A 13,612-nucleotide genomic window follows, 5' to 3' on the forward strand; every position below is an offset into this window, starting at 1 on the left:
TCTGCAGTTTAAGGCCCTCAGATGAGCATTAGGCTGGTGCAGGAATGGACAGGACAGAGCATCACAGAACAGTAGGCCGTTTGCAGGAAGGGACAGAGCATCACAGAACAGTAGGCCGTTGCAGGAAGGGACAGAGCATCACAGAACAGTAGGCCGGTGTAGGAAGGGACAGAGCATCACAGAACAGTAGGCCGTTGCAGGAAGGGACAGAGCATCACAGAACAGTAGGCCGGTGCAGGAAGGGACAGAGCATCACAGAACAGTAGGCCGTTTGCAGGAAGGGACAGAGCATCACAGAACAGTAGGCCGTTTGCAGGAAGGGACAGAGCATCACAGAACAGGGCCAGGAGGAAGTTTAACCTGCATGTGTCCTCTTCTGGTGCCCTTCTGAACTGTGAGTCTGTGCCTTTAAAATGTGTCCAAGGTTCAGTGAACATGATGGAACTTTCTGGTACAGTCAAGTTCACCCCAGCGTGAGGGATCAAGGCTTTTTATTTTCTCTTTCTTTTTTCGCTCTCTCTCGCTCGCTCTCGCTCTCTCCCACTCTCTTGCCCACTCTCTCTTGCTTCGTGTGCCTCTCGTCTATTCTGTCTGTCTCTTTTTTCTCTCTTTTTCCCCCTGCTTTCTCTCTCTCACACACATTCTCTCTCTCTGTCTTTCTTCGTCTATCACCCTCTCTCCTCTCCTCCTCTTCCTCTCCTCCTTCCTTTCCTCCACTAACAGAATCAAGGAACGTTTGGCCTCTCACACGTCTTGTTTTAGGACAGCAGCTCGTCCCTCCCCCAGAAGGCTGGCTGCTAAGGAAGAGAGGTAAAACTGTGTCGGAGGGAAAGGTGACAAGAGAAGGCCTCTGACGCTGATCCGAAGTGAAACGCCCTCTAATGCCTCGTCTCCAAATTGGAAAAATTGACCTTGCGTGAAGAGGTGACACCAGCCTGCTCCCTGAGCTGCGTTGGGGGTTAAGTGGGGGGAGTTCTGAGCAAGCTGCACTGGAGCCTGGAGGACAAGCAAATATTTCATGAGTAATTTAATATCTGGAACATGAGAGAGCCACCCACTCAGGATACTGGCCTGGAAACAGACAGTGATCCGGGGGGCAATGTGAGTTTGTTTTGTGTGTGTGAGTGTGTGTGTGTGTGTGTTTGCATCTTTGGTGTGCGCATGCATGTGCGTGTGTTTGTGTCAGTTTGTGTGTGTATGTTTGCATCTTTGGTCTGTCTCTGTGTGTGTGTGTGTGTGTGTGTGTGTGTGTGTGTGTGTGTGTGTGTGTGTGTGTGTGTGTGTGTGTGTGTGTGTGTGTGTGTGTGTGTGTGTGTGTGTGAGAGCAGGAAGAGAGTGGTCCCTGCTGAGGGCATGGTGAGTTTTCCCCCCATCACCACCTCCCTGATCAGCCTCTCCCCTTCCCCGCTGTCTCTCACTGGTTCAGAGCTCAGCCTCAATCTGGCCATGATGCTCCCTGAACTGAAACAGCGTGTCCATTCAGAGCAGGCCTCACACACCAGGCAACCCAGCCCCAGCCCCGTCACAGGAACCAGGAACTCCTTATATGGGAGTATTATGATTTATTTACAATTTATGATTTATTTACACACATGGCATTACACTTTTCATTACTTGACAAGTTTGAACATGAATATGCCATCATTCAAATTTTACTGTCCTAGTGAATGGAAGACAGCACTCCAAAATTTCACCTGAAAATTATTACACTAAAAATCATCTTATTACTAATGAAACAATGTAGAAGATGGATCCTAGACCATCTACAGGACTGTATGTACTTGCCAGGAAGCTATAGAGAGATGTTACAGTAGCGAAAGGGATGCTGCAGTAAAACTAGCAGTAAATACAGATTCCTTATCCGTACATGTCCATGTCCTTTAGCTAAAGTGTAATTATATACATTTGTGCCATCATTTTTCCTCCCTTCCTGCATCTTCACTAGAGGGCCAGAGTGGTTGGCGGGGCCCAGAGATAGGTGCTCTTCAGAGGTTGCTGTTCGTGCTTCCCCTGGCTGACAGGCCTCTGGTACTGTTAGTCTGGAGGATGGAGGAGAGTTAAACCATGCTGATTAGAGTCAAGGGTCCTCAAACCTGGAGCAGCAGCTGTTTAGGCTCATAAACACACACACACATACACACGGGCACACACACATGCACACAGGCACACACACATGCACGGACACACATGTACACATGCATGCACTCACACACCTGCTCAGGCAAAAGCACCCACGTGCGCACACACATTCACAAAGCCAGACACGCACACACACTATACACTCACATACAGCTGTTCGAACACGCGCATCCACACATTCACGTACACAAACACATATGCGTATGCATTCATCCTCACCCACATACACACAGACACACATATTCAAACACATGCACGTCATCGCACAGACACACACATGCAGTACAGATTCGCACACAAAAGTGAAGTCCACAAACCCTCACAGGCTCATGAATGTTTGAAGGGCAAATCCCTACGACGGCACAGCAGGCAGTGCATGCAGATGCTTTGTGAGAGCAGTAACAGTTTGCGAGCAAACATAATGGGTATTCAGCTGCACGTAACAACATATGACACCGCCATAAATGGAAATAAAACTTTGATAGGGCTCATAGAGATGTGCCACTTTGGAGGGAGCAGAAGTTAAGTACTGTTGGGTTTGACAGTGGGATGCCTGTAGTCAACATGCTCACAAACGTGAACATAACCGATCCCTGGCATGCGTGTTGATGCTGAGAAAGTCAAAGGATAAAAGAAATGCTCGTACCGTACACTTCTACTGTACACTGCTTCCTATGTCCTAAGAGACCATCGAGTTGCGCAATCCCCATGGGAGCCTTGCTGATGGCCAGAAGGCTGGAAGGCTATGATGTCACAGACGTCCGCTGATTATCTGTGATTCAGAAGTGGTTTTCTGGTGTTTTGGTTGTGGTAAGTACATAGGATCAGCCTTTCAGAACAAGTCCTTCATATCTTAAGTGGAGATTTCTCAGGGTCAAAGTTCCTCTCACTGAAACAGGTTCTCAGCGGACTGACTCTCTCTCTTTCCCTCTCTCTCTCCGTCTCTCCCCCCCTCTCTCTCTTTCTCTGCCTCCCTCTCTCGCTCTCTCTCTCTCCCAGGACGAGGCTGCAAAGCTGCTGACATTGAAATCGATGGCTGTCAACGCGCTGTCATGCCCAGCGCCCCCGGGGACGCAGATGACTGAGTAAGGAAGGAAGATCCCCAGACGATGTGACACATCTTCACGGGGCGAAAGGCCAGCCAGAGGGAGCAGGGAGGACGAGGAGAGAGGGGAGCAGGGAGGACGAGGAGAGAGGGGAGCAGGGAGGACGAGGAGAGAGGGAGCAGGGAGGACGAGGAGAGAGGGGAGCAGGGAGGACGAGGAGAGAGGGAGCAGGGAGGACGAGGAGAGAGGGAGCAGGGAGGACGAGGAGAGAGGGGAGCAGGGAGGACGAGGAGAGAGGGAGCAGGGAGGACGAGGAGAGAGGGAGCAGGGAGGACGAGGAGAGAGGGAGCAGGGAGGACGAGGAGAGAGGGAGCAGGGAGGACGAGGAGAGAGGGGAACAGGGAGGACGAGGAGAGAGGGAGCAGGGAGGACGAGGAGAGAGGGGAGCAGGGAGGACGAGGAGAGAGGGAGCAGGGAGGACGAGGAGATAGGGAGCAGGGAGGACGAGGAGAGAGGGGAGCAGGGAGGACGAGGAGAGAGGGAGCAGGGAGGACGAGGAGAGAGGGAGCAGGGAGGACGAGGAGAGAGGGAGCAGGGAGGACGAGGAGAGAGGGGAGCAGGGAGGACGAGGAGAGAGGGAGCAGGGAGGACGAGGAGAGAGGGGAGCAGGGAGGACGAGGAGAGAGGGAGCAGGGAGGACGAGGAGAGAGGGGAGCAGGGAGGACGAGGAGAGAGGTGAGCAGGGAGCACGAGGAGAGAGGGGAGCAGGGAGGACGAGGAGAGAGGGAGCAGGGAGGACGAGGAGAGAGGGAGCAGGGAGGACGAGGAGAGAGGGGAGCAGGGAGGACGAGGAGAGAGGGAGCAGGGAGGACGAGGAGAGAGGGAGCAGGGAGGACGAGGAGAGAGGGAGCAGGGAGGACGAGGAGAGAGGGAGCAGGGAGGACGAGGAGAGAGGGAGCAGGGAGGACGAGGAGAGAGGGAGCAGGGAGGACGAGGAGAGAGGGAGCAGGGAGGACGAGGAGAGAGGGGAGCAGGGAGGACGAGGAGAGAGGGGAGCAGGGAGGACGAGGAGAGAGGGGGATCACAGGTCCTCTCTTCATTTCTACCGGAGAACCTTTTACTTAGATATGGTAGATTTGGAGAAATATAAGACACATTCTTTGCATTGCTAAATCATTTTGGTAGTCGAAATGTCTTGTCAAGATGATCATCAATGTAGGGAAATGTGCAGAATGCAATAAAAGTTGTTTCAAATGTATTAAAACTGTATTACACCTTTGGATGTTTGTGACATTTTTTAACTTTTGGAAAAATGTGGCTTTGAATAACTGTGAGACATTAAATGTGAGCTATGTTAATAAAGAGTGAATTCCAATGGAATCATATTTAATAATGAAGTACAAAACATTTCATATTTGATTGTTTTTACATGAGCTGATTCCTAGGAGAGAGGTTTGAAAGTTCAATAGCAAATATAAAACATTTTATACAAAAACATTCCAGTGCAGTGAGATGAGAAAGCACACCAGTATGAAGTCAAGGTTACATTTGCATAAGAGAAAAATCCTTACAAAAAGTTAAAGGAATTTTATTATGATTCCAAGGACTTTCTCTAACAAAAGTAGCAGCATCCTTAATCTTTCCTGACTCTGTTTTCAATTTTGTTTCCCACAAAATGAACTCTGTTTTTCCTCATCGACAAATCAGTGTAGTTGATACATGTCTAATGTAGGGATTAACATTGCTGAAGCATTACATTGTTACTTCTTTAATGTGGGAGTTTAAAGGTCTATTAATGGGGCTTTTACACAGAATGCTCTGCACCAATCAGAGCGGTGTGTGGTCTGAAGGATAGGGCATCAAAAGGGAGGGTGGAGGGTGATGTGTTAATGTGGGTTGTGTGTGTCTGTGTTTGGGCGAGGTTGGTGTTGTGTGTGTATGGGTGTATATGTTGGGGGAGGTTGTGATGTGTGTGTGTGTGTGTGTGTGTGTGAGAGGATGTCTGAGTGGGTGGTGTCTGTGGGTGTGGATGGTGTGTGTGTGTGTGTGTGTGTGTGGGCGGGTGGTGGTGTGTGTGTCGGCGAGGGTGGGTTGTGTGTCAACGAGAGTGGTGTGTGTGTGTGAGAGGGGTGTGTGTGTATCTCGGCAAAGAGAGAGGGTGGGGTTTGTTTGGCCCGCAGGGCTCTGCTCCTGACCAGGATCATAAGCCAGACTGGATAAAGGGTGTGAGACTGGGGCCACGTAAAGTTTGGCCTCCTGAACTCTGGGACGTTAGCTGTGTCAGAGAGCCCTCCCATCACCTCCAGGCACGGACTGCCTGCTAAATCCATGTCAACTTACCCGACCATAGAAGCAGTGCCTGCTCTGATGCGCGCCCAGCGATTAGCCGGGTCAGGTCATCGCCCCGGCCTGCGAGGCTGGTCGATGGAGCTGTCACCAGAGAGATTGAGCAGCGTGATCAGAAATGGACCCAAACGCGACGGGCTGTGGACGGGTGACGTGGAGAGGATCTGGAAACACCACACCGTTCGTCACAGCTCCCCATCCTGTCGCCAGGACCTCCAGGGGCTTTCAGAAGCACTCACACGCTCACACCACATGTCACTGCACCGTTTTCTGGTTGCTGGACTGTTCGATATGTTTTCGTCCGTGTACTTTGTGAATAGGTTTGTGTCAGGACAGGACATATCTGCTGTTTTTGCATCCATACATTTGACTCATTGGTCCTCTCATTTGGTTCTTAGACACCTGAGTATTGTGAAGTTTGATGAAAGTTGAATTTACAGAAACACGCTTTGACCACATAATCCCAACAAGCAGGGAGAGTGTTTGTAGCCACTGATTAACACATTTTTACATTTTGCAAGTTGTTGTACTGGCCAAAACCACTTTCAGTTCCTTCTAAATAATCATCCTCCCACAAACCAAAGAAATCTAAACAAACTACATGAACTGAACGTTTTCAGCTTTGTGACAACCAGAACTCTTTCGAAAGTGTGGCCAGGAATCTTAGATTTCACGCTGAACGTAAAAGTAGAACTTGAAACCCTCATGTACGAAACACATAAACGGATCAACAAGCCTGAATGAAGCATGAAGGAACTCTGGCAGCACATGGGATTCCTCCTCCCACGTGTGTGTGTGTATGTGTGTCTGTGTGTGTGTGCATGTACAGTGTGTGTGTGTACATGTATTGGTGTATGTGTCTGTGTATGCTTTGTGTTCATGTGTGTGTCTGCATGTGTGCGATTGTGCTTGTGTATATGCGTGCGTGCATGTGTGTGTCTGCATGTGTCTTTGTGTTTGTGTGTGCGTGTGTCCCACCAAAATTTCACGCCACCGTTCAACCTCACAATCCAGCAACCCAAGTCGTGTGCATCGTGAGAGCCGCGGCGAGCCGTTCTCTGACCTACATAGGGGCGAGTGTGTGTGTCAGCAGCTATAGGCTACGCCACGTCCAGATGCCCTCTCCGCACGCTCAGGGGAACTGGGTCAAAGGTCAGCAGGAGCCGAAGAAAGGAGGCGTCAGGCGATCAGCACCGTGGCCGCCGGGGGAACAAAGAGCCGGGCCTGTCTGTTTACTGCAGACATACGGAGGAGAGAGCCTGAGCCTTTTGGCTCTGCCTCATTATCCCAGAGTATGTGGGCATACATTGAACACGGCAGGCGACAAATGCTGCCAGAACACAACAACATGCTTGGGAGGGGCGGGGGGGGCGGGGGGGGGGGGGGGGTATAGCGTGGGGAGGCAGAGAGAGACAGAGGGATGGGGGGCAGGGTAGTTCCGGGTGAGGGTGGTGCGTGCAATTGTACCTTGAGGGTATGCTTGTGTGTGTATGCGTGCATTCGGTGAATGCCTGCGCGCCTCTGTGTGCGTGTTTGAGAAGGGACGGGTGAGCGTGTGTGTCTGTTTGTGTGTGTACATGTATGTGTGTGTGTGTACATTAACAGTCTACATGTGTGTGTTTACGTATGTGTTTTGTGTGTGTGCATGTGTCTATGTGTGTGTGTGCGTGTGAGAATGGCCTACAGGCAGCAATAGAGCCACAACAGTGACCCAGCTTTGTCATTTACACAATCATCAGCAGAGCTCAGTTGGCGCGCTCTTCATGAGAGAAGCAGCGTTAACTTGTTTCAAAAGGGCTTAGAGGAATATCCCACATTAGTTGATGAGACCTCATTAAAACAACAGCAACACTGGAATACTATCTAACCCAGCAGTGTTATGAAGTTAATACAGTATCTGCATGGCGTGTGTGTTTTGCACAGACACACACACGTGTGTTGTGTTCAGCAAGCATGCTTACAATGCAGCAGAAAGCTATGAGTGCCACATTTGGACAATTATATAGTTTCAAACGCTTGACTGGGAAGAATCAAGAGGATGTTGCGTTGCCATCGATCAACCACAGAGATCCCAAATCTTTTTTATGGTGTAAACTTTTTAGAGAGGGAACAGCGATGTGATTTTGTTTCTCTCTAATGACACACGATGCCCTCCTCAAGCACGACGGCCATTTTGATTCCCCCTTCCTGACTAATATAGACACAAACCCCAGTCTGCCTGCAGCTTGGAAGTCAGTGGCAATCCCAGGCACCAGGCAGACCATCACAGGGGCAAGTTCTCAGTCTCCAACCCCAACCCTGTACCTTCCAGCTGGGTGACCACAACCGGGGTCAGCCTGGAGCTCAGGGGGGACTGGATGTTCCATCCACACTGACGAGCACGCGAGCATCTTGGCACCAGCATGTCTTTGTGATTGGGCTGGCTTGTTAAGATTCTGGCACGCGGTATAAAGCCTTTAACAAAGGGCACACTGCTCTCGGTGGAAGGTACCTGAACGAGACTTGGTAGAAGCGAGGCTGGCACAGCCCCCCTCAGGAGAACTCTCGATCGCGATTCCATTTCTGGGATGGAACATCCTTTGGGGGGTTTGCGATGGTGGGAGCCGAGGGCACCACGGAGAAGGCCTGGTGTGCAACATGCCGTACGAGGATGACCCGCAAGGCATACACACTCGAGCAGTCTGCTGTGTACACACGCCTCTGTTCCACACAGACTCAGGGCACCTCACGGCATGCCACTCTGGTTAATATTGTTGTCGGGTTTTTTTCTTTAAGGGATGGCAATCTCTGCTACTTGGCTAGTGGATTCTCTCTTGATTTCCTCCTCCACTCATGACTGAGAGCCAGAGGACGGTCACATGATCTCTCCCAGGGGTTTTGTGATTCTGGGTCATGGACTTCTCACGAGTGTTCATCATGTCTGCTCGGGCACCGCGTGCATGTTGGTGGGTTTTCAGAATGCTAATGGCCTGCGCTTGGTGACAGCAATGCTGCATGGAGCACTGTCGCCACCTGGTGGACGCCTGGTAGACTGACCTGGAATAGATGGATGTGTGTGGATGATGTGTGTTTGTGACTGAAACAATGGATTCAGAGAAGAAGTTGACATTACTTTGAGGAAATTAGTCTAGTTGTATTGGTGTCTTCTTTCAAATCTCTTCTTCGATACACTTCAATGTACTTTATTTGACTTTTATTTGCATATTTGTTTATTGTCCTTGGCCAAAATTGGTCATTGTTTCAAGGTGTTTTTTGTATATATTTTTTTCCTGTAAAGTGCTTTGTGAGCACTGTACGAATATAGTTTCATTACCTTACTCAGTGCTCCAGCTCCAGGAACAGTAAGACGTTTGAGTCTGCGTGGCTACATGTAAGATGACAGTTGAAAAAAAATTACAGAAAGAAAAGAAAGAAACCTGAAGAAAATGTTGCTTTTGAGCACACAGATGCCAACTTTTTTTTTCAAGTGATCTTTAGAACAGTGTAATTTTACAGAAAAAACTCTGAAACTGTAGTACAGATTTCATCCAACCAGGGGCAGCATGAACCACCCATTCACTGTTTGTGATCTCCTTTACATATTGCACCCCCTTGTGGTGCCTGCCCCATTATTGCTGAATTTGGTAATAATAAGTAAATGAATAATACATAGCCGATTATCACCTAATGTTGTGTTAGGTATTTTCAACTCAAAATCTTGTGCAAGTTTTAAACTTCTGTTCCTATTTTTTGCCTTAAGGTTTAATTGACCTGAGCTCATATAACTCGTTTTTAGTAGTAATAAATAAATAAACAAACAACCACCAGTAAAAACATTGTGGATATATAGTATATTACCATATATATTCACTATATAAACTCATAAAATAAGTTGTGTAACATTTGCATTGTGATTTAGAGGCTATTCCATGACTGAAAGTACGGTATGGGGAGTTTGGGCTTTCCAAGGGTTGGTAGATGTTAACATTTAACTTGTTTTGGTAGAACAACTGTCCATTGCCCCTTTAAAACATCCCTTCACCCCTTACATTCCATCCACTATACTGTACCTTCTTACACTTTACCACTAACACTCTATTTCATTACACATTCATTCTTTTGTACCTGCAAAGTTGTTGTGTAGTTACATGGTGCAGTAGCTACTATAACTTTATCATTTAAAGTATTGCCTGAGTGTTTGTAAACAGATCTCATGAATACTTATGATGACCATATTCAAGTAAACTGTTACCCAGTACTGTGTTACAATGTGTAATGGAGCAAAAAACATTTTCATCATTTATCATCATGAAAAATAACTAATCTAAATATCAATTATGTATTTTATTACAAAGGTCATAAATCACAGATGAACATGTTGCATTGAATAGTAGGCAGCTGGTATCTTTTCAGATTGCTTTAGTGCAATATTAATTTCACTGAAACCCATCCCACCTCAGCTGTCCATCAGAATATCATTTCCTCATTCAGAGGTGAAGGACTACTGGCCGCAGCAGGCTTTCACTGATGGGAAACAATGAAACTGTTTTCCTTTGTCCTGGATTGTTTATTTTTATGTAGAAACGGCTTAGGGGAGAGATGGGGATGATGGGATTATATTAAATATACCATTACATTAAGACAAAATAATTAGATTGAACAGGTTGATGAAAGGAGTTGACAACCCTTTATACAAATCAAAGACATGCCCAGAAACATCTGTGTGTCAATGAAACTCAGATTGTCTTTGCTTCAATTTTTATTATAAAATGTTTATTAATATCCTCAAACTACATATAGCATGGTACAATTTAAGGATTTTGAAAGGCATTGAACTCAAGTACATTTTTATGATTTCACTAGCGCAACAACAAGGATTTTTCTGCCCACAACTTTAACCGTTGTTACTGCACCATGGTTACGTTGGTATACTGTTAAAATGTTTGACACTGAGTTGGTTGATTTGGGATTGTCCTTGAAAACACATAGTGGCAGTATCATTGGGCATATCCCCAAAAAATCTACAGCTTTGTAATCTGACTGATCCTTAAGATTTCCTTTTTTATATGCAGTACAGGTAAATTGGTTAAAGCTTGATATTAGCCTGTCTAAATGATCTCTTTTTCAGAAACTGTGTAAATTATACATTTTTTCCATGGGGGGAAGGTGTATGTGCAGCTACAGCCAGAACAGCACAACCAGGAATTAAAGTAATCATCTGATTTCCATGACACTTTACGTATTAACCATCCTTCACCAACATGTATATTCCTGTCGTTGGGTAATGACAGGGTGATATACAAGATGGACATATTACTGTAAGCATGCAGTGTATTGTTCTCAATAGTAACATTAAGCAACAGGCGTGTCGCTGTGAATTCTCAGATGTGATCAACCCAAGCATTACTGAGGGATAATGCCATATCTGTGTCACACCAATCTCCTTCCACAGCAATTATACACGATGAACGTTCTAGAACCAGGGATCTGTGATCAAAGTGCTCAGTGGGGGCTGTCGTCCTGTCTGCCTATCTGCCTGTGTGTCTGTCTGCCTGTGTGTCTGTCTGCCTGTGTGTCTGCCTATCTGCCTGTGTGTCTGTCTGCCTGTGTGTCTGTCTGCCTGTGTGTCTGCCTGTCTGTCTGCCTGTGTGTCTGCCCATCTGCCTGCCTGTCTGCCTGTCTGTCTGTCTGTCTGTCTGTGTGTCTGTGCTCTGCAGCTTTGGATTAGTATTCATCAGACAAGCTCATTTTATTACAAACCTGCATCAAGCCACATGTGCTGTGGAGGCTGCATGGAGTATGTGATCACTCTGGTAACTCCACCAGAAGGACTAAGGAGAGAAGGAGCGTGAGAGGGAGGAGGGAGAGAGGAGAGAGGGAGTGAGAGAGGGACTGAGAGAGGGAGGAGGAATGAAGACAGAACGAGAGAGGAAGGAAGAGGGAGGTAGGAAGAGAAAAAGAGGGAGAGAGAGAGAGAGAGAGAGAGAGAGAGAGAGAGAGAGAGAAAGAGAGAGAGAGAGACAGAGAGAGAGAGAGACAGAGAGAGAGAGAGAGAGAGAGAGAGAGAGAGAGAGAGAGAGAGTGGGCTGGTTCATCAGATGTAAGTGTGTATAGAGGATATCTCAGAGATGTGTAGTCGTGTACTTCCAGGTTGTGCTGATGGTCTCTGGTCCAGCTCCCAGCCTCGTTTGAACACGTCAGCCTTCATCTGTTATCTGGTTATGTGACTCCTGCACAACTGATTCATACACATCTGACCCACAAACACGTTTATATGTTTTCTTATCCAGCGGGAAGTCATAACAGCAGAGAGAACTGGGTCAGGCCATGCATATGAGCAGAATGTGAAACTAAACCACAGTGTTTTGGCTCTCTATCTGATGACTGTAGTCTTGACCAGTTTGTTTTGATCTAGTGGTGACTTTTGCAGAATATTTCTGAGAATTATTTAGGGTTAAGACCTGCTAGGTACCTAAACAGTCGTGAACTTTCAGGGCCACAAATAAATTCTGTCAAAGTAGCTTATAACAAGTTAAAATGTGAAATGTAGTTCTGAATGATACCGGTACTACACAACACTTGAATAAACTATGTTCATTGAAATGTATTTCAAATAACGTATTTAGCTGATATGATTGTTCAATGTGAAATGTCAGCAGTACTACAGCATTCTAACTGAAATAGTAGTAGAGTTTTAGCTTGCATACAGGCTGACACAGTCTGAGCCATATCACATGGAGTTGATTCACATATTGTAGGAGCTGAATCCCATGGAGCCAAATCACATACTGTAGAAGCTAATTCACTTACTGTAGAGCTGGATCACATAGGAGCTACAATAAATCACATACGGTAGGAACTGAATCCCGTAGGAGCTGAATTACATACTGTAGGACCTGAATCACAAAGGAGTCAATTCACATGTGTACTGATTCACATCAGCGCTGAATCACACATGAGGTGATTCAGCACATTAGTTTACATTGTACAGCATGGATTCCTGGGCCAGGCAGTGTAACGTCCCTGTGAGTAACAAGCACCAACATGCCACGGTGTTGACCTACAGCATAACAGGCTGCATCTCCAATACACACAGGAATACTGAATTGTCACACATACAGATTCAAACGCCTTCTCTCACACATACACACATGCTTACTCACATGTCATCACACACACACGCACACACTTTCCAGATGCAGGAGCACCCATTTCTGTGGCACGGCAGATGTTGCTGATGGTTGTTACAGATAATCCTGAATCCTGGTTTGTATCCCAGCAGGAACCATGGCCACGATAAACACATCTGGCAGCATTCTGCAGTAAATGGAATCATTCCACAGAGCACCAGCGGGAGAGGAATACTCAGTTCTATCCAGGAGAACGTGGAACCAATATAGATTTCAAACTTGTGGTAAGTTTTTTTTAGAGTTGATTCCTATATGGATATCTCCTTTAAACACTCATCCAAGTCCAATCGGACTTCTGATAGTTAGTGTTGCTTATGTAATGCATTGTGTTATAATGACTCGAGGCACTGTGATACACAACGTTGATAAATCAGGCCTTTTTCTTGGCTTTTCACTGGATACCCTCTCATTGTATCTAATGGCATCCTGAACAATTATTTGTTACTGGTACTGTATAGAAGTTGAGTTGTGTGATATTAATTGCACTCATAATGAGTCATTATAGGAAGTTATGATTACTAATGATTATAATAATTATATATAATTATAATTATAATAATTATGAGTATGTCCAACTTTCCGTCTAATGCATCATCTCTTTAAGAAGAAAGGTGCAATTATGGTGAGACTGTCAATGTCAACCGTGCAGGGGTTTCCTTTTATGTTCCTTTATCCTCTTCTTGTGAGCTCACCGGTTCTCCAACTGGGATAGATCGGATGGTTATGAAAATACTATGATGAACAGTACATTGGCAGGTGGACCTGGCATGAAAAGAATGATTCTTACTGAGACCTAAGATAGAGATACAATGACATTTTACATTGACTTTGTGTCAATTCTAGTTTACGAAGAGACTTTCTATATTTCCTAGGAATGGGCTGCAGCTATGGATGTTGGATGACATCAGTAAA

The sequence above is a fragment of the Osmerus mordax genome, chromosome 1 (genome assembly GCF_038355195.1).
Source record: "Osmerus mordax isolate fOsmMor3 chromosome 1, fOsmMor3.pri, whole genome shotgun sequence".
Classification (NCBI taxonomy): domain Eukaryota; kingdom Metazoa; phylum Chordata; class Actinopteri; order Osmeriformes; family Osmeridae; genus Osmerus; species Osmerus mordax.